Source organism: Megalobrama amblycephala, linkage group LG6 (genome assembly GCF_018812025.1).
Source record: "Megalobrama amblycephala isolate DHTTF-2021 linkage group LG6, ASM1881202v1, whole genome shotgun sequence".
NCBI classification, from domain to species: Eukaryota; Metazoa; Chordata; class Actinopteri; order Cypriniformes; family Xenocyprididae; genus Megalobrama; species Megalobrama amblycephala.
This window is the reverse complement of record NC_063049.1, coordinates 36,362,632-36,381,954: the sequence shown is the minus strand read 5'-3', so window position 1 is coordinate 36,381,954 and position 19,323 is coordinate 36,362,632. Positions and strand designations below refer to the sequence as shown.

At 36.0% G+C, this 19,323-nt stretch overlaps 1 protein-coding gene across 8 annotated transcripts in view; it reads right to left on the bottom strand.

Annotated features, from left to right (window-relative positions):
• Positions 1-19,323, bottom strand: part of pcbp3 (poly(rC) binding protein 3) — a 78,479-nt gene that overhangs the window by 43,022 nt on the left and 16,134 nt on the right. For all 8 annotated transcript variants that reach the window (XM_048194465.1, XM_048194464.1, XM_048194469.1 and 5 more), the window contains exons 2-5: positions 10,601-10,653; positions 9,839-9,929; positions 9,647-9,759; positions 9,150-9,290 (exon numbers count right to left, since the gene is read on the bottom strand). The gene's annotated coding sequence lies outside the window, so the exon portion shown is untranslated. The remainder of the gene's footprint in view (positions 1-9,149; positions 9,291-9,646; positions 9,760-9,838; positions 9,930-10,600; positions 10,654-19,323) is intronic.

Sequence of the window (19,323 nt, the reverse complement as noted above, 5' to 3'; positions counted from 1 at the left end):
CATAGGCGCATTTCTGTTCTTAACATAACCAGGTCTCACTAAAACCATGATTATTTTATTACAACATTATATACTGTATTCAGTGATGTTCCTACTTTTCATGCTGTATTAAGGAATTATATGTATAATTTCATGCGTCGATTAAGTGATTCAAGACATACAATCACAATGGTCATAAACTATGCTAAATTAAGTTCTCCTGGTTCTGGAAGCACTGGAATGCAAGTTTGTATGTCTTTTAAATAATGTTTGTTGTATGTAATGTAAGTTTGTATGTTATTCTTTTCTTTCTTTTTATTTGTTTGATATGGACCTAAGGGTCTGGAATAAAGAATGAAATGAAATGAAATGAAATATATACTGTATATATGGCTGGTTCTGCCTTTAGGGGGCAGTTACATTAGTCTAGAACAGGGGTGCAAAACTCAAGACTGCATCTGAACCGCATACTTCCTTTATATATAGCAGGTGAAAAACAGTATGTGACGATGCACCAATACCCCTTTTTCCAGGAGTCTGATACTGATACTTTCATTTTTAGTACTTGCTGATACATGTATTTACTGTATTTTCATTGCATTTGTTATTTTTAAAATACTGGACAGAGAAATCAAAAGAATATGAATCAAATTAGTTGGCTTAGCAAATAGATATATCCTCCATTTTCACACCCAATTATGCCTGTTAAAGGTGCTAAAGAGGATGTTTTGTTTTATACATTTTTGCAATATTACTTGAAACTGTCTTTACTAACTGATAAAAGACTATTTATTAGGTGCACTGAAAGGAATAATATTAATATACATCATCTGTGCACGAGGTAGGGCCTTAAAAACATCAGCCAATCGTTTACGCGATCATCGCGTAAACGATTGGCCCTCTGGCTTGTCAATCACTGCCATGACGTTCCTTGTGAGAGACGTGCGCGGATTGGCCCTCTGGCTTGTCAATCTGGCCATGACGATCCATGTGAGAGACGCGCGCGGCTGCGCGCTCCAGTAACTTTCCACACTCCACAGGCGCTGCATGCAATGTTTTTGTCAGGAGACAGGAGTAACAACTGCAGATTATGAGTCACCTGCGGTGAGTCCGACATAATGAATCCATGGCTTTAAGTCGCACACACACTTAACGATTGTAAGACCGATTATGAATGTAAATTGATACTTATGACAGTCAGAGCCAGTTGCTTTCAGTCTGCGTTTACAGTCGGTGTTCAAATTCCATGTGAAAGTATATAAATCTGCTTCAGGAGCAGGAAACAATCGCTGTATGTTGAGCATAGTCAGAATGTTTTAGCTAGTCGTTAAATGTGTGCCCGGCTTAATAACATGGTGAATGCCGGTGCTAAACACTCGTGTTCTGATACTCGTGCACGAGTTTTGGGAGGCGTTCCCTCTAAATGAGCTGTGAAGGAGGGGGGTTGTTCTTACCCATGCGCTCATTTCAAAAACTCATTCGACAAGAACCTCTTTAGCTCCTTTAAAATGTATTGCAGGAGCTACTGATACTTTCACTGTTCATATTATTGCTCTATTATATTTTATCATTAATTTAATTTATTGCACAAAAGCTGCTCCAGCAGGGCTCAAACAGTAAAGAGCAGTTTGTGATTTTCTGTTTTTTGTTGTTAGATTAAAGGTGCACTATGTAATATTTTCTGTCCGCTAGAGGTTGCTAGAGGTCTATTCAAAACAAAGGCGTAGCTTGATGACGCCAAGTTTAAGCACGGAATCTTGGCATATGTGGTCTTCATCTCAACGGTCGGTGGAAAAGAATTGGGATAGGACTCAGGAACAAATCATGTTCATGGATGCGATTATTAACGTTACTGTAGTATGAAGCAGAGCAGGACCGAGTGCTGTGGGAGCTGAACGAGGCCACTGGAGCGATTGCACAAGACATGCCGCGAGCAGCGGAGCTTTTATTATGCCACAGTCGCCGGTGCTGCTTCCGCTTTTCCAGTCATGAGTATGAGGTAACACAGCTCTGTTTATCATATTAGATGCATTTGAGAGTATTGAAAATGATGTTATAACTCTGTGCGTTTGCTCGGTGGCTGCTGTGAGACACTGTTACACACTGCAGTGAACTAGATCGATTTTAGAATATCATATTAAATACTGGATGGCTTATGTTTATAAATGGCATGCAGTTAATTTTAAAATGTATTGTATGATGGAGAAAATGCTGTATTACTGTTACTAAAAATAAAGCTGCATCTGATCATGCTATGTTAGCAACTTCACAAAATAGTGTTTTTCTCTGAGGCATGGTAAAGCATGGTACTCGCAAAAAAAAAATCAAGAAAATTAGATTTAAACAATAAGACTAAACATGTTGAGCTATATAACAATTTGTTTCCTGTCTATAAATATATCAAAACAGTTGTTCCCTTTTCTATTAAAATATGTATTATATTTAAGCGTCTTTGGTGTTTCCATGGTTTCTACAAAATAAACCAGAAACCGAGGGTTAACGCGGGTATGACGCAATTGACAGGCGGCGACTCACACATCCCAGAGCCTTGGTTTAAAAAAAAAAAAAAAAAAAAAAAAAAAAAAAAAAAAAAAAATCGCAATTTTCTCACGATTTACAAATAGTTGGAAACATTTGGGATATTGTAAGTACTCAAGTGAATATATACAATATATATAACCCTGGCCTAGTGGTTTTTGGATATACTGCAAAATTCTTACATATTGCACCTTTAACATTAAAGACAGCAGTGGATTTATTAGGCTGCTGTCACTTTGATAGCTGCATGTATCCAACATACTGTTACGCACGCGTTTTCGTTCTCAACCGTTTACATTCACTTAAGACATAACCGACTGTTTCATTTTGGCATTGAATTTGTCCATTCAAGCACAAGAAGACATGAAAGAGAACTCAATTTAATAGGCAATTCACATGCTGTCTGAGAGGAAGCTTTCTGGGAGCGCGCTTCAGATGTTTGCGCACAGAAAACTTAATGAAAACGTCATGTGATTACAGTTATAAAGTAGGGAACCACTCGTTATAGGCTACAAAAATCACTTAACAGTTCATGTTTTTACTTGCACACATGATTTAATTTTAATCCAAATGATGCATGTGTGCTCCGTAAGCGATCAACAATCAAGAGCATACAACAGAAGTGCGCACGCTCTCTCTTTTACCATCAGTTAACGTTAATAATATGCTCCTCGTTTTACTTTCTTTGCTATTGCCATATCCGACGGAACTACAAACTTAGTTTAGAGTGATGTCTGTGAAAAAAGGGATGTCATCGACAAGCTAGAACTGAGGAATTTCCACTTCCGGCAGGAGAGATTTACAAGACCTCAAAGCTCTGAAATAGATGGCAGTGCATTTAAAAAATGATTGCAGTGAGGATTTACACTATATGTGAAAGAACTACAACAATCTGATGGTATTTTATACAAGGCTCACAATGATTTTCAATTACAGTTGGCTGGCTCATCTTTCTGTACAATGTAGGTACAAGACCCTGTGTGCAGAAGTCCAAACAAGTTTTAAATTCTAATCAGCTAAAAACTGGCAACAATACCTCTGCATGGTGATACTTTCCACATAACAAATCCAAAAAGCAGAATTCATATCAGAAAGCAATTTCAAGATTTGGTAAATATTGCAAGAGGGCATCTTACAATGACATGGGGCTTGACAATAAGAATGGCCTGATGCCCTGGGGTCAGTGTGAGAGAGTTTGGGTGCAGCTGATGGAGTGGTCACTTGTCTAATCGGACCAGAGCTGTGTTGACACTGTTGTTGATTTTATACTTGTGTTTTTACGTAAATTATAAAAGTAATTAGTAAAGTTTTGTATAAACATTTGTATATATTATTGCAAATTTAAAATCTATAATAAAAAAAACGACATTTTTATTTTTTTGTTATATATATATATATATATATATATATATATTATATATATATATATATATATATATATATATATAAAATATTATATTATATTATAGTCAAGGTCAAGGCTTATCTCTGTGCTCTCACGGGGCTTGACTCTAAGGATTTCTGATGGTTATGATTTTCTAACTTTTGCAACACTTTCTGTCACCCATCACAAAAATGCATTTTGTTTTTAGAAATGTATTTTTATATGTACCAGAAAAAAAATCTTATATATAAAAATGCAGATACAATTATTATAAATATTTATATAAATTTGGCTATTTATCTATGACTTTTTTATTTAATGAAAAACATAATATGAAATATTATATATATTTTAAGATTTTTTTTCTGGTACATATAAAAATACATTTCTAAAAACAAAATGCATTTTTGTGATGGGTGACAGAAAGTGTTGCAAAAGTTAGAAAATCATAACCATCAGAAATCCTTACAGTCAAGCCCCGTGAGAGCACAGAGATAAGCCTTGACCAAGCTGTAATGTGGGATTTTTAAGATTGGGCATGTTCTTGCATATCCTCTCTGTGGTAGGTTCAAAACATGCATAACTAAAAAAAAAAAAATCTCAAAAGTGAGATATTGACATCTTAATAATTAGGTCAAATTGTCATTCACTTAATGAGCTGATTAGAAAATGCTTTTGATTTAAAATGAAAAAAAAAGAGTCTATAATGGACTCACACTACAAAGAGTAGGTGCTAAAGGAATCATGCAAATGTATTCTGTAGCTGGTAAACCAGTCATTCCAGTGAGCTTGAATATATATATTGATTTGCGGTGATGTTTACATAAGTTGCATGGTCATTGCCGTCATACGCTGCATACATTAAGAGAAGTTCAATGAGTTCAATGAGAGGAAAAAAACATGCATCCAAGCTCTCACAAACAAACACAAGTGAATGTGCTCAAGCTGTGCACTATGAATATATGAATACTTAAGAATGACAAATTAGAGTCACGACCACACAACACACCAGACGGAGTCGGTCTTAAACACGGGTGAAATAGTCCATCATAAGTCAGGCTTTGACTACACTGGAAACATTAACTGTGACAAACTGGGGACTCCAGTCCCCGCTGAGCTGATAATGGTGGCACTGAGATGTTAATAAGAGTAATCTGCGTGTGCCCTGCATTCACTCATCCCGCAGTCACAGATGGGCTTGCCTTTAATGTGTGCCCAGATGACAAGAGCATCATTTAAGCCAAAATACCCGAAAAGCCAAAGCATGCAGTCGAGACAGGAAGCGCTCCAGCATGCTAACTACCCACAAGCCTCTTCATCCATCCTCCTTGGACTGTGTAGAATTTTTATGTCTTTTGCGCCATGTTTCGCATATTATTTCCCCAAGCAACCCTTGCTTTCAAAGAGAAATTTCATAAAAAAGGAGACACTCCAAGACAGGAGAACATTCTGTACTGCTATCACTGATTGAGGAAATGTATGGACATGTGGACCCTGTCAGAAACATCAGCTCTGTGTTCAGATGGGAAAAAAAAAAAATAATCAAACCTTGTTGTAAAACATTTTATAAGTGAATCAAATGAATCTGTGAAGAACATCTCCAGCCTGGGGTGTAAAGCCCAAAGTATACTTCATTTTGTGCGCAAAGGTAAGCGTAGTGCGCAACTGCGCACAACACAAATTTCATCATCAGAAGAGTATGCGCATGAACGTGTACGTGCACCGCCGGATTTGTCGCATATGCGCAATGTTTTTTTTTGTAGTAATTCTTTTATCCACAAGGTGGCAACCGTGCCCTGGGGGCGTAGTGCATAAACACTACAGACCGGAAACCTGCATAAACAGAACAGACCAGAACGCATGCAAGCTAGTTACAGCGTCAATGGAGGCCTACAGTATATAGACAAGAGATTGTGTGAAGAGGTTAGAAAGTACCCTCATTTGTACAACTCTAGCATGAAAGAATACGAAGATATTTTCATGGGTTGTAACTAGGGCTGGGCGATATATCGCATGCGATTCTCACGCGCATTTCGTCAGTAAAGCCGGTTCCCTGATTACCGCTAAATGCATTTAAAAAATGATTGCAGTGAGGATTTACACTATATGTGAAAGAACTACAACAATCTGATGGTATTTTATACAAGGCTCACAATGATTTTCAATTACAGTTGGCTGGCTCATCTTTCTGTACAATGTAGGTACAAGACCCTGTGTGCAGAAGTCCAAACAAGTTTTAAATTCTAATCAGCTAAAAACTGGCAACAATACCTCTGCATGGTGATACTTTCCACATAACAAATCCAAAAAGCAGAATTCATATCAGAAAGCAATTTCAAGATTTGGTAAATATTGCAAGAGGGCATCTTACAATGACATGGGGCTTGACAATAAGAATGGCCTGATGCCCTGGGGTCAGTGTGAGAGAGTTTGGGTGCAGCGAGAGATTGTGTGAAGAGGTTAGAAAGTACCCTCATTTGTACAACTCTAGCATGAAAGAATACGAAGATATTTTCATGGGTTGTAACTAGGGCTGGGCGATATATCGCATGCGATTCTCACGCGCATTTCGTCAGTAAAGCCGGTTCCCTGATTACCGCTAAATCGCCATCACCTGCTTTCAAATGGAGCGGCATTTAATAGACAGAACCGTGGTTCACCAACAAGCTACGCAATATCGCGTTCATTTTCATGTCTTACAGTTCAGTATGTACATGTACATGACAAATAGAGCCTAACCTTGTAGCCTAACCACCATTAACCACCAATAATCGCAATAAGCTCCATGTTTTGTTACTTTTGATAAGAGACAAACTTTCATCTTTCAAATTCTGTCATTTTATCATGAAATTCAAACAGTAAATACTGTTTTGACATTCTTTAATGTGATGTGACAGATCACTGTATGGGTGCCCTTAGTTCAAGCGTGAGCGTGACTGAACATGATCATCTCTTCCTCTTTAATACTAGTTACAGAATAAACATGAATGAACATCTGAAGGTATGTTGAAAGATACAGTACAAATTACTGAAGCGTATCATATCTCATGTAATCACTCAATCAGTGTTTCAACGACGGAAAGACATCAATAAAACGGCTTGTAAACATTGTCATGTAACATTACATTTACCTCAGGCAAGTCATTCATTGTCGACAGCTTGTGAGAAATGAACTCTTTCGCTACATATATGCACTATATTAACCTATTTATTCATTATATTTTACTTAACCTATGTTTTAGGTTTAGTTTTCTCCCCCTGCTTTACCGAACCCGTACCGTACCCAACTTCAAAAACTGAAGTACGCACCGAACCATCAATTGTGTGTACTGTTACACCCTATTAATATATCTAGGGTACACAACACACACACACACACACACACACATATATATATATACACACAAAGTTCTATCATGAAACTCTAGATCCTTAATAGGTCCTTTAACTCAACCTGCTCGTAATCACATCGGTATCTATAGGGCACAGCTGATTGGTTCCTGCTGTATCAGTGGCCAATGAGCTTACGTGCTCAACCTTCAAATACTTTTGCCTTAGCAGTGCAACACGCTTTCAGAAACCTTCCATCTTCCCCAGCTCCACCTGTATAGATCTGCTACAGGTAATTCATATACACTATATTGTAAAGCAGCGACAAGTCTTACTTGTCTTACTTGCACTTCAGCGTGTCGTGTATGTATTGCCAGTACCAAGTCCCGTACTTGATCTGCAGCAGCAGTAATAACCTACAGCAGCAGCAGCGTAGCAGATCTATTCCGCTAAGACCAAACATATCAACACTGTCATACCCATTACCATGCCAAACACTCAAGAGTTGTCATGACAAAAATTATATTATATATATATATATATATATATATATATATATATATATATATATATATATTGTCTAACCTCAAACTACTGATCAGCTAGTGTATAAAATGTTTTGTATTATCTTTTTATTTTAAATGTAACATGGACGAAAAAATGCAGTAATAAGAATCTATTGAAAATCACCATTGAAAATAAAGGTAATCACTGTCACATTAGAGTAATGAGATGTTGGTGGAAATATATGCTTACTTACAGTATTATTTTACTGTATTATTTTATAAAAAGTACTGTATTACAGTAAAGAAAACCTAACAGGATTTACATCCAGACACATTATGGCAGTGGTTCTCTGATATATAAAATGACTATTGTTTTTTATTGAAGAACATACAGTTCTTGAATTTTATTACCTATCGACACTTTCTCTCTTCCCCCTCAATGTCATTCATCACACAATAGCCATGTTATTATGCCAAGACACATGAAGAGATTTGGTCATGTGATGTGTCAGAGCTGGTTAAATTAGTCTAGTCTAGTCTAGCATTTCTCAACATCTAAGCAAAGCCTGTCAGGGTGAGCTCGCTCGCGTCGTGACAAAGCTTCGACGTCCCCTTTCGCCACCAACATGAGCCAACGTGTGACACAAGCTCTCGACGGTTCACGCGAGTTATTTTTAATGCTCTATTCCGCAGTCCCTTTGCTGATCGCCCTTGAGCAAAAGCTGCCAATGTGGCAAAACTACTTGCGATGACAAAGGACAAAAACTCCCTTTAGAGTTCCCTCTGAGGTATCTGAGACAGGTCGGTGGGACGGAAAATAACCATGATGCAACATCATGTGCAGGGAGATGCCAGAAACCTCTGGAACTACCCATGGTGACAGATGCAAACACGCCATCTGCCATTAATATTCATTACGAAAATTATCCTCATTTCTACAGCATTCGCTCAGTCAGAATCAACCAGGCCCTGAACCGCAAGCACAGTCAGCAAGAAAGTCTCACGTCAAACTGGCTAAATATATCACAGTCAAATTTTCCCATACTACTGCAAATGACTTTCTCCTCCAGAAACATGCTCATAACATTCAATGGGAAAAAAATAAATAAATAAATAAAAATAAATAAATAAATAAATTCATACGCTGTGCTCAGAGCTTCCACGCTTTGAATTCAGCACAGAAATAAACCTACGCGCTTCAAGGCCTACAACAGTCAGCGAAAGCTCCCAGCCGAATGGATGCTGATTCATCAATAGATTGCTAACTCAAAAGGTCATCCCATTTCCTATAATGACATTTCCTGTTCAAAAATTGGGCCTAAGAGGAACTTGCAAGAACCAGTTGAGCAAGATTATAAGGATTAGAAGGGGTTCTAATAGGCACATGGACAAAGAAATAGCACGGTACTCACCAGAGTTGCAGAAAGTTGTGGATCTCAGGACATAAATGGGGAGATTGGACAGACGAAGAGGGGAAGAGAGCGCAGCTGTGTCGCTGTGCGGATCAGTTCATCAGCCTTTAGACTTCTTTCCAGGTTGATAACCGGCCCATTCTGCAGGCAGAAGGGCAAATCAAAACAACACAGTGTGTCGTCATGTCAGTTTAAGCCACATTTGTCAGTCATGCGAGGCTGCCATACGTTGCACTTTCTCCACATCAGGGTCTCTGTGTAGCGAAAGGGGGTTTGCCTCAAGAGCACGGGTGAAATCGCACAAGCCATATGTGCGCTGAATTACTTATCTCACGGTTAACTGAATCCTTGAACAGGAACATTGTGTAAAAAAGGCCAAAAGCGTCAGCTTCTAGTTAAGCGTCTAACATTTCTGTGGATGCACCACCTTGGGGGTTTTAACCAAAAAAATCTGCCATGTTATGAAATTCATAAAAAGGTGAAATGTTGTCACTAACCAGATAGGGATCCCAGAAGTCTCTTGGGTTTTCTCTTCCAGGTCATGTGACCACGTGCCGTCACACTTCCAGACGACTTGGGTTCCGATGTCCGTCTGTCCAGTGTACCTCGCCTTTCAAATAGATGCAGATGTGTGAGAAAACATTCAAAAATACATTGATTCACAGAATTGTATGAATTCTATGCATTACCTGAGCAACTCCTTACTGTTTCTCTGTACAGGAGTTTTTTTTTATTTTATTTGAATTTAAAGGTTTTCTTCTGCGTGTCCAAACCAAGATTCTGCAAGAAAGACAGGGGGGAAACATTTGCATATTATATTAAGTAATAAATTAAAGTTGGAATCCAATTCCATTCAATGTATTTGCACGGTGCCTTTAACAATACATGTTTTTATTTGATGTTATGTAGGATATTTTAATGTTTCCATCACATATGTCTTAATAAATTGGGTAAAGTATTATTTAAAAAAATAATAATAATAATTAAATCATACAACTTCATAATTAAGTGAACATTAAATTGATTTAAGCAGATGTTGTTATTTCTGTCATGTCCTTGGGTGACTGGGGGGGCCTGGCAATGTATTATGAAATATTTGAGGTGTATTTCAGATTTCATTTTCTACTAGAAATGTTTCAAGCCAAACATGCAGAAATTGGTGTGATCAATTTAATATAAACAAAGTGTTTATTATTATAATAGTATCATATAATGTTGCATTATTATCATTATTTTAAAATGTTAAAGTCTTACATTTAAGAGAATAATTCTATTTCTGTTTGAGCATAGGTCTGTTGTATAATTTTATATAAATAAGACCATAAATTACAACACAAGTTACAGGAGATCTGTATTGTTCCAGATTCACATTCCATGTCTAACATACAAAACTGCATAAAAAAAAATGAGCTTTTTTGATATATATTATTGTAATTGCGACCATCTCTTACGTCTGTGACTGCACTGCCAAATCCAGCCTTCAACTCCAAGCAATGAGAAATTCCTTCGAAAAGACAAGGAGACATTTATCAGTATAAGTAAATGAACGTCTGTATCTGTGTGTGTGAAAAGTGCTCCCTCTAATGGTCATGTTTTGCACTGTTTAACAAGATGGTGATGAATTTGGTTCTGGCTCTGTAGTATATCTATTATAAAATGGTTAGTTTGGACTACATTTTGTTTGGATGAGCCACCATTCAAATCTGCAGAAAAATGCCACTAAACATACTTACGACCGCACATTTCATATTCATTCAGCAAGTTACTACATTAATCATGGTTTCTGTCTTATTACCAAAGCATCAAACAATAATTTATCTAGTGAGATATATTTAGCCTGAATAGACATGGCAGAGAGAGAGAGTGAGCCATCTGAAGTTTCTCCTGAACACTATATCAAAAACTCTGAAGCTTGACCCGAAAACACAATTTACAGTCCTTAGGGAAGACTGCCATCTACTGGCAAAATAAACTACTGACACCTACTGTCAATCATTTTCCAGTTTGATGACCATTCTGGAAAAAAAGGAACGTGCAGACTTCTCCACATGTAATATATTGGCAGAAGAAAAACCTGCTAAATATTTACCCAGTGTGGAGCTGGTCCAAAAACCAATTTGGCCAATTTATTTAGAGGCTTCAAGCGGATGCAGATAAAACACTTCGGTCGCCAGCCTGTGAGCGATTGTGCGAACCAGAAGTTAATCAGTTCCTCTAAAGGCGCTTACAATCTGATCTCCTGTTTGACACGGAGCCACTTCAGAGGGTCCCCGAGATGAAATTCTATAATGATGTAGACTGAAATTCAGCACAAGGGCTCGACACACAAATCACACTGTATTAATGTTTAATGATCTCTAAAAGCTTATATTCCTTTTTCGCTTTCTCAGGGTCCCGCGTCCTGGCGTTTACAGATTATCACCTGACCCCTACTCAAGGACTGTCCCAATGCGCTGGCGAACACACATCAGTGAGATTAAAGATCTCCGTTGTGATGGCGGTTACAGTGCTCATAAGATCCATAAAACACACAAGTTATCTCCTTACGACACACGGCCCAGAGAGACAAGCATACTCACTCTAGGCACATGCATGATGTAAGTGCATATTTAACACAGCCGTTGGACTCCTTTGTTACAAATTACGCTCAACGAGTGAAGCAGGAATTATATCAAAAGACAAACACATATGGCATGCGTATGTTTACGTTTTGCTTTTCCTACAGGCAATATTTCAGACGAACAGCTTTTATAATATATTTACAGATTTTCAATACTGTAGCAGTCACTCAAATCTTTTTTTCTACCATAAATGAAATATTAATAAGATCTAAACTATTTATATTGTGAGCATTAATAATGAATTGCAGCCCTTTCAACATTGTGCTTCAAAACGTAATATCAAGCCTGAGAGGAAAGCAGATATTTTTCCATTTTCATTTAGCCGGGGGGTAATAAATTAAGAGGGTCTATGCTTTGCTAAATATTGTAAAAGCACCTAATGCATTAATCAAATAAGTAAATCTTTGTGGGTGCTCGGAAGGCAATAAAACCAGAGCAGCACAAAACAGTGCTATTGAAATGTGTTTAAGCGTTTCATTACTTTCATTTACTAATAAATAAATGAATCAACTCAGAGACACTTCACTGGCTGTAAAATTTTAGAATCAAATGACATTTTGATGGAGATGTTAAATAGGGAAAGATCTCCACGGGGCTTTTAGAGAAAGTGCAGACTCTTAACTCCGTCATGGAAAAAGTCAGCTCACTTCTGCCGGTGTGCAATTTCATTAACGCTTACATGCAGGCAGTCATTGATTTGCAAAGGAATCTCTCTGAAATGCAGGTCTAATCAATCAAACGTCTCCATTAATTTCAGCCAGGCCTGTCGCTTGAATTCACAGGGCCTCGGATGAAATTTTTATGGGCGGACCCAAGGAAGTTTATAATACCTGGAGAAAGCTATCCGTTAGCTTTCCCATTCATCTCAATGACAGATGTTTGGCTGGCCAAGACCCCCCCGGAAGTGTGCAATGAATGGCCGTCGATAGAAAAATATGTAGATACACCATCTACCAATATAATAACTAATCTAATTATGTGTGATTATTAGTAATATTGTTTCTGTTAATATTCTACTGTACAATTTAACATGAAATATTTATATTATTATTATAAAAATAATAAATAAATAATAATAATATAGAATACAATTATCATCATTTTATTATCCTAGTTTGGATTCAGTGCCTTTTGTGTCACCAGTAAAGATTATGATCTTAATGACTTAATGTTGAACAATATCAATTTTAAAAGCCGTCTAAGTCATAAATAACACCAATTGAACTGTAAGCATATTGAAGTTGATTAAAAGAAATAATTTGAGACATTTTACAGCATTTTGAACCACAATATATCATAAATTTGTTCTTCTCCAAGTAATCTATCTCTATATTAACTGTCTTGCAATAAATAAATAAATTGCATGATAAATACAACACTTACTATACATTATTTTTTCCATTGTTGTCTCATTTTATTCCATTGTCTCTCTAATGTATAGAGCTTTTCCAACTATTACATTTATTTGAACAATTATAATAAAGGTTTTTAGCTTGTCCCTCAAGTTATTGTCCACTCTCTTATTTTTGACTACTTTCCCTTCAAATGAAAGTTGGAAAAGTTAAATGACATCAAATCATAAAGCAGTCATCACTCAAAGTGAGTGAGATCCTCTATTAATCCTCTATAAATTTTGACAAATTTGATGTAGTCAACCTTGTTACATCCACTCTGTCAAGGGAAATATGAAAAAAAGTTAGTAGAAAAATCTTATTTTTAAAACTACAATTTTAAAAACCATGCATTTCTTTATTAGATAAACCTTATATGTTCACTTTTGCTCAAACATTAGCTCAGAATCCACTCTGGAAAATCAGAAGATTTAACAGAGGGGAGACTGAGAGTGTACATGGAGATTCTGAAGGAATTTGGGCACCTATTAAATCCAAAACTTTTACAAGGTGTTTGGATATAAATGTGTGTTGGCAGTGTGTGAACACCACAAAATAGAAAAATCCCTCCCACCCACTCCTTTTTTTAAAAATCCCCATTAAACCAAAGCAGTCTCATTAGAAATGGCATTTTGATTTTCTGAGCAGCGTGACATCACACTGCTCAGGCCCCGCCCACGCTCACTGACTGACAGTCCCGCATTACCATAGTTACCATTACCCTCAGCGAGCTGTATTGCTGTCCGCCATTTTCTCCTCACTCAGCAGCTGTAGCGACAACAACGTCTGGTAAGTAATTGAGATGTTTTGTTGTTGGGTGTACGAGTGAACATAACAGTCTTCATTTACTGACATCTGAGCCGCTGAACGCAGTGGATTGGTTTTAGTTTTGAAGGGAATGCGCCACAGATCTAATATACACGATTTCTGTAATGTTGCCTGCTATTTACGTTCACACACATAACTGTTTATGTGAACTGTGTGTGTTTTCGACAGAACCTTGTGTGTATGACAGTTTAAACAAAACAAAAAAATGTGAAGGAGAAGTTACTCACGAGAATTGACGTCTGACAGTCAGCTGTCTGTGTGCATGTGCTTCAGATAAGTGCGCTCAGAAAATGATCCATTAGAAGTTTAAATTGATATAGCTTTAAAACGTGTGGAAATAATACACTTTAATGAAAGAAGAACTATGCTATCCATTAGAGTGATCGCGATATAGACGATAATCAAAACCAAGCAGATGTGTTGTTAATATTTGGTAGAGAATCCGATTGAGGCAGGAACTGTGATCGTGGAGAGGGGGCGGGGCACAGCAGCTCATTTGCATTTAAAGGAACATGCACGAAAACAGCCTTTTCTTGACTGTAGTCAGAAATGGGTATTTACAACATGGATTTATAAATAATCTGTGAGGTATTTTAAGCTGAAAATTCACAAACACATTCTGGGGACACCTGAGACTTAAATTACATCTTGTAAAAATGGGCATAATAGGTGCCATTTAAAGTTGTAGTAGTAGCGTATTTAAAGTTCTTTGGTAATGTTTTACACATTGTTCAAAATCCAGTGCAAGGCTAAAGTAATATTGTAACCAGTTGTACAGTATGTGAGAGATAGGACATCATCCATCCATCCATTCTTTATACCACTTGTCCACCCTGTTATTACTTTGTCCATCCCATTACTTAGTCCACTCTGTTATTACCTTGTCCACCCTGTTAAGCAGTTTTTTTTTTGTTTTGTTTTTACAATAATTTAATAAAAACAGCAAAATATATTAATAATTCAGGGATGATGAACATTTATTGGAGTATCAATGTAGTACTTTAAAAACTTGACAAAAATGCATTTGAAGCATTTTTATCTGAAAACGAAAAATGTAAAATCATGCATTTGTAAGAAAGTCAGTAAAATTCATACATAATATCTATATTTTCTGATGATTTATTAACTGATATGCCTTTAAAGTGTCAAATTGACATGAGTTGTCTAAGGAAAATGTACACAATGGCCATAAATTAGAATCATACGTATTTTAAACTGTTGTTCATTTGTCCTTAACAGGGTGGATATTTTTTGTCTTTCTTTTCATTAAATTTTGTTTAATAAATGGTTAAATTCATTTACCCGAGCTTGACCAAAATTATCAAAATCAAATGTTTTACATCGACCTATCATGATTTTGATTTTCTAAAATGTATGATGTCCAAAAGGCACCAAATATCAGGAATGTTATTTCCATATTATTATTATAATGGATGATGATGATGATGATGATAATGAAGAAATATATAAATAATAATATAGAATAAAATTATTAGTATAAATATATACTGTATCTGTATATAATTATTTTATAGATATAAACCAAAAATATTTTATATTTGTTTAATTTAATAAAATATTTAAATTATATTATGAAGAAATATAAATATACATATATGATATAAACAATAAAATATTGTAATTTAAAAAAAAAACAAAAATGAAAAAGAAGAGAATGTAAAAGCCACACACAGAGACAATTAAGAAGAATAATGAACAGTAAATAAGATGTTCTTTTGATATATAACTGAATACGTTTCAATCCCAGTATTTAGCGGACGCAAAGCAACTTTTAAGTTGAACAATCACATTTTTGTGATACCAGGACTATACATCAAGTGTAAATTCTCCCAGTAATATTAAAATTGTTGCTAACTGTATGCCACCATGCAATAAAGAAAACACTGATGAAAGCTCTTTTTTGCCCGGTAATGAAAATAATGCGGGCGTGACGGTGTGAGAGAGTTTGTTGGTTTGCTTTCTCATGACAAGATGCTTTGAAAGTCAGTTTGAAAAGTTGAGCAAGGTTTAAAAGCGAGCTGCAGTTTCAGCAGCCCGAGCACAGCGAATGGAGCCGACCAAGTGCGGAGGGATTACACAGGAACAAAACAAGTCAAGAAGCAGTAAGCATAATGTTAGGAGAACTGCTTATGTGCAGAAACAGTCTGACAGGGCTGTGAGAGGCTGTCATTTATACACAAACACCCAGCAAAGGAGCTTAGAGGAACCTTTAAAAGCATTTCATCTACACCAGCTTGTTTGACTTGCCACCTCTTTTCATTCTCTGCAATAAAAACCTGTTGAAAATGCAGACATTAGTGCATAATAATGCCTTGAGTCATAAATCTAGAATACAATATCACTAGAATCAAAGTCACAAATGACTTTCTAGGTATTAGAACTGCAAACAAGTGACTTAATGTATACGAGTAAATGACAAAGGTGGCAGAAAGGTATTCATGCAGGATTCATTTCTGAAACACTGATAATATTTTCAATAAAAGTTTTGATTTAATGAATAATATTTTAGATTTTTATTACAATATATATATTTATATTACACTCTCTGGTTAGTCATACATTTTTAATTTAAGCCTCAAAAAATTATGAATATATAATTTTTAATATATCAAATCAAGTCAAATTTATTTGTATAGAGCTTTTCATAATACAAATAGTTTCAAAGCAGCTTTACAGAAAATCATGATGGTAATGTTTACAATATCTTAATATCTTTATGCCTTATAGTCGCATTTAGTAGATTAGAGCTGGGCAATAATATAGTTACTTTTTGCTTTTACCTTTTACTTGATGTGTACATGCCAGCCGCATCTCTTTAAAATCTCTTAAACAGTCATTTACTACTGAATTACAAGCATTATTCTGAGTTTTATTACATCAGACAATATTATGTCAGGAATATAGAGCAACCTCATTATTTGTTGAAAAACATGACCAATAACATAAATTGTAAAATATTTGACAAACATAGTGGTACACAGTGTTGGGGAAAGTTACTTTTAAAGTAATGCATTAGTAACTTTTTATAAAAAGTAATGTGTTACATTACTTTTGGCTGGGCTTGCTTGTTTGTTTTTTAATAACAAAAAAAAGTTTTTTTTTGGCAAATGTTAAGGCCTTCGCACCAAAAGTGAAACGAATAAGCCTCAGGCTGAAGGAAATGCACATTTACGCCTGTACAGTAGAGGGCGCAGCTCAAACTAACCTTTCAGATGTGCTGCTGTAAGTTCTGCATATAGTGTTGTTGAATTAGATTACACTGATGGTCAGCAGCAAAGGTTAATAAAGTGAGACCAAAGCAATGGTTAATAAAGTGAGATTAAATACATAAAGTATATTTGTGTAATTGAATATAGTTAATTACTACGTTTGCATAAATTTATGAGATTGCATTTCACAGTTTTTATTCATTTTGAGGAATACTGAATGTTTTTGTGCAAGTGAGATGAGTAAATGCATGTTCACATTTAGTCAGAACTACAATAACCATCATGTTTACACAGCGCACACAACACCTCCGCACTTTATTTCTCTCAACATGGGGACAGGAGAGCTGTCAGTCAATAAATGTGAAAAAGTACATTTTAAAATAATGCGTTACTTTACTAGTTACTTGAAAAAGTAATCTGATTACATAACTCAAGTTACTTGTAATGCGTTTACCCCCAACACTGGTGGTACATGCCAGTATATTTTCACGGGGCTTGATCTTTTAGCCGTCAGTTTGTCCAGCACAACAAATAGAAACATGAAATTAATTAAGAAGTTGTCTCAACAAATTACCAAATCTCTAAAGGCATCAAAACTAAGGTGTCAATGTATTCTTGAGAGAGTGCTTCTTATAAACTCATAAGTGTGACTTAATCTAGAATTGAGCAAAGTCTGTGAAAAATGAAGTGATGATTTAAATGCTTCAGAAACACCTAATACTGAAACTCATGAGCAAATAATACAGTGCAGAAGCTTCATTAACTCTTAAAATTAAACTATACTGTAGAATTATTTCATTGTAAATACAAACTACCATTCAAAAGTTTGGGGTCAGTTTTTTTAAAGAAATGAATACTTAATAATTATTAATTATACTTAATAATTAATAATTATTCAGAATTCAGATTTTTACTGTATTTTTGATCAAATAAATAGCCTTGGTGAGCATAAGAGACTTCCTTCAAAATCATTTAAAAAAATATCCAAACTTTTAAACAGTAGTGCAAATACTAAAATACATTAAATTAATGGGTATTTCTCTGTGCAAAGTAAAAACAAATAATGATGTTACAGAATTAAAAGGACTATTTTAATATGAAAATGGCCAAACTATCCTCACAGCCACACACCGAAGCCTTCCCTCACCCCCTCTCAATATGCTCTGCTCTACATGCAAAGTAAGATAAAAGGCTTGTATGCCAATTTTCAATAGCTGTATCAGCCTTTCCGGACACACGCGTATTACCCAGACGAGTCATTATACTTTATATGCCCTTGGCCTTAATTGAGAGCTAATGGCATTTCATAGATATCCTTTATTTGACCCCTTTTGTGCTGAGCGGCTTTTGTATATTGCGGTTTGTGCTGAGCCTCAGACAAGAGTCAGTCCCCCAGAAGCCCCTATTCCACCTGGGTATCTTTGCCTGAGGGAGACAGTTGTCCCATAATACCCTTCACAGTGTGTGTGTTCTTAACATATGGGTGGGATTCTTCTGAAGTCGCTCGCACAATCTGTGAAAGGGCAGAGCTTAGTACTCCGGCCCAGAACAATGCAGAAGAATGCTATAAAATACTGCTGTAAAACACAGACGATGAAGGAAGTGGCCACACCACAAAATATTACTTACAGTAGTGGTCATAATTACAGTTATTGATCATTGACAGCCAAATTGGAAATTTCAAATGCTTAAATGTGCATCTCTATCAGTCTGACTGCATTTGACTACATCTGATTGATTTTGTGTTTGCAGTAGAGATGCACGATTAATTGTTAAAAGATTGTGATCTCGATTCAAACACCCACACTTTCTTATTTATAAATGACTATGATTCGGCTAGATCTAATAAACCTTTGACAAGCAGCGAACATTCAGATCTGTGTTGATGCTGCCACTGACCCAGAGAGAACAGTTGTCATGAAACAGCTTCATGAACAGTCTTTTCAACCACAGTATCATTATTTCTGTGTTACAATAACTAAAATTAATCAGAGAAATACTGGGATAAAAGTTTATAGCTCGAATATAAACACTGATGTCTATGGCAGCAATCAAAATAGAGTAAATCACCTTTTGAAAGTAACTTAACTCAAATGAAGACCAG